The sequence below is a fragment of the Macrobrachium nipponense genome, chromosome 44, assembly GCF_015104395.2.
Source record: "Macrobrachium nipponense isolate FS-2020 chromosome 44, ASM1510439v2, whole genome shotgun sequence".
In the NCBI taxonomy this organism is placed as follows: domain Eukaryota; kingdom Metazoa; phylum Arthropoda; class Malacostraca; order Decapoda; family Palaemonidae; genus Macrobrachium; species Macrobrachium nipponense.
The window spans coordinates 52,951,470-52,954,422 of NC_087221.1; the positions used below are offsets into that span (position 1 = coordinate 52,951,470).

Below are 2,953 nucleotides of genomic sequence, written 5' to 3' on the forward strand. Positions count from 1 at the left end.
AGAAAATTTGTAAAGAATTGTGTGTGTATGTATATATGTAAAAACAATACTTAAGTCTTTTGCAATTGCATCGTACTTACGATAGGGTGTAACGCGCATATTTTAGGTTATTCTGCATCGTTTTGTTCAAGAGTTTATGAGTTAAATGTTTAGTCCATTATCCGTAGACTATTCTTCTTACAAACACAAATGCTTGGGTACGGTCAGTCTCTCAGATCGTAGACACACAACAGTAAGTAAATCTACTAACATAAAGTTGCGAAGTTGGGCAAGCTAACAAAACACACACACACACACATTTGCAATAAGTGATTTATAACGTAATACGATAGACTTCCTCCGTAAGTCTTTACCACCCGGCATTATTTTCCACGGATGAAGCTAGTGCATGTGCCTCTGTAATATTTCATCGAGCTAAACTTTTATTGCCCATTATGCACGGTTCTTCGTCATATTATGCAGTTTTTCTTCCTTGATTGCATATCATACATGTAGTATACATAGTAGTCGGTGTATATGTGAAGGTGTCAGTATTGAACGCACATGCATTCCACAAATTATGTATACGTAGGCTACACTATCATGCATGTCATCTGTACACACACACACACACACACACACACACACATATATATATATATATATATATATATATATATATATATATATATATATATATATATGCGTGTGTGTGTGTGTAACCTGTGTTCTTTTAGTACAAAAATGGATAAATATATGTAAGGCTTCTTTTTCCTTTACAACTGACAGAGTATATCCCTGGTCAGCCATCCAGGAAACGCATAAGGCAAGGGAATAAGAATTGCTGAATATGAGAGAGAGAGAGAGAGGAGAGGAGAGAGAGTAAGAGAGAGACGATCGAAAGAGGGGGGGAGGAGAGAGAGAGAGGTTTTTCAAGGTTTCATAGGATAATTATAACACTTAAGCATATTTCCTTTTCATCATTCTTTAAATAATCTTGTTCCTTCCAACCATCATCTTTAGAATATGTTTAATGATGAAAACACACACACACACACACATTTCTACTTCAGATAGGGCTCCAAAGCCCTTCCGTTTGTTTCCATACCTTCATATTTCGTTAGAGTTTACTAGTCGCATGCTAGGCTCATTGGGATGTTCGGTAGGTTTATATATATGCCATAGGCTCGTGGATTTCCTTGGTTGTTATCCTTTATGTATATGTGTGTATATGTATATGTAGTATTAATGTATGTATTATGTATATATATATATATATATATTATAATATATTTATATATTATAAATATATATATATATATATATATAGATTTATTAGTATATAATATATATATAATATATATATATTACGATTACTGTTAACAATATTAATGAAACCGAAGAAACAGCGCCGGATGGAAAGGAAGCCACTCCAAGCGAAAGAAAATCGATGGTACAGAGAACAAAAGGTTCTTGGAGAACATAAGAACAGAGTGCACGGAGCGGATAACAGTTACCGTGATAATAATAACAGTGATACTAATGGATGAGTTGACACTGTCAGCGAATGGTTGTCTACTTTTGATGATGCAAGTAAATGAAACTGAATGAAGGTTCGTTAATGATTAAGAGAGTCGAACAAACGAGTTCTAGGTAGTGTATGTAAGCCTTAGACTAAATAACATTGGAAGTATTATAAATATGACGACCAATGACTGACTTAAAAACTGCTTTGGACGATTTAAAAATAAAGTTTAATATTATTCGTGAAACGGAGCTAGAGATACACATCCTTACCTGTATCCGATTCACTCATGTGTCCGAACACACGTTGTCATGATGCATGGTGGACGTTTTCCTTTTTTTTTTTTTTTTTTTTTTCCCGAGTCCTGAACGCTCACTCACAAATATCGGCTGATGAATTATTTAGAACTTTCTCGTGGACGGGTTTCGTCATAATGGTTCTAATGCTATGCACTTTTTTAAGTACGGTTCCAAAAAGTAGCGAAATACAGTGTTGGTATACAGGGCAAGTTTTTTTAGCTACAGTGGATAGGCCTAGCTTTATACTTTTTATTGTTTTACTCTAATGCAAAGCAGCTCAGGATATTATCTTTTTAATTATCAAAGTTATGTATATATACTGTTTCTTCTAACTACGCCAACACTTACGTGACGTAAAATTCAAAGTTAAAAGGTATTAGTCTAACCCTTCGATTAGGCCACAGAAGAGAGAGTACTTCAACTGCGCTCCAAACCAGAGTTAGAACCACTTGTTACCGGGAGAGGCAGCGACAAGCCTTTTCACAGGTCTATCACGCTCAACGTCTAGCGGTACACTGGTCGTTGCAACAGCTGGCTTCGCTTTATAGTCGCGCAAGAGTTGCCGGGTTGTGATACTGGTCAACGTGTTTCAGTTCTACGCTCGTCAGGGTGTCACCGATGTAAAGCTTTATTAGTTTTGATTTGTCTTGCAGAAACATTTTTGTGCATAGTATTGGTATAGGTCAAGATATCTGTCACCCAAGAGCAGGTAACCACTGAGCGTAAAATAAACATAAAGCCGTCTTTCTTCATAGATGAAACAATCGAGCAATACACTTCCATAGTTTCGGTGTCCAAGACGCACAGAAGCTGGCGCCTTGGTCCCATATATTTTGTCATTCAGTTTCATTTCTCGCCCATCCATCGCTGATTTAATGAAGGGCACTTCATTAAATCATTTCTTCAATTCCCATGACATGACCCAATGGTCCTACTCATTTTTAAATTCCAAGCACCTACATACGAAGCTATAAAATGCATAACTTTATAGAACATTTTCTGCTTTAAATTAAGTTTTCTTTCATTACTACTAAGAGAGAGAGAGAGAGAGAGAGAGAGAGAGAGAGAGAGAGAGAGAATTCTCAGTCCCATCCGCCGAGTGGTTACCCTCAGACATTTTACTTCCCCAGTGAGTACTATGGTCCGGGTA

The 2,953-nt window shown here is 36.5% G+C and overlaps 1 protein-coding gene across 6 annotated transcripts in view; it reads right to left on the reverse strand.

Moving 5' to 3' along the window:
* LOC135204373 (arrestin homolog) overlaps positions 1 to 2,327 on the reverse strand; it is a 272,295-nt gene extending 269,968 nt beyond the window's left edge. For 4 of the 6 annotated variants that reach the window (XR_010312196.1, XM_064234600.1, XM_064234598.1 and 1 more), the window contains exon 1: positions 2,152 to 2,327. The gene's annotated coding sequence lies outside the window, so the exon portion shown is untranslated. Of the gene's footprint in view, positions 1 to 1,776; positions 2,131 to 2,151 lie in introns of those variants that run through there. The other 2 variants (XR_010312197.1, XM_064234597.1) reach the window with 2 other exon arrangements.
* Positions 2,328 to 2,953: the final 626 nt, after the last annotated feature.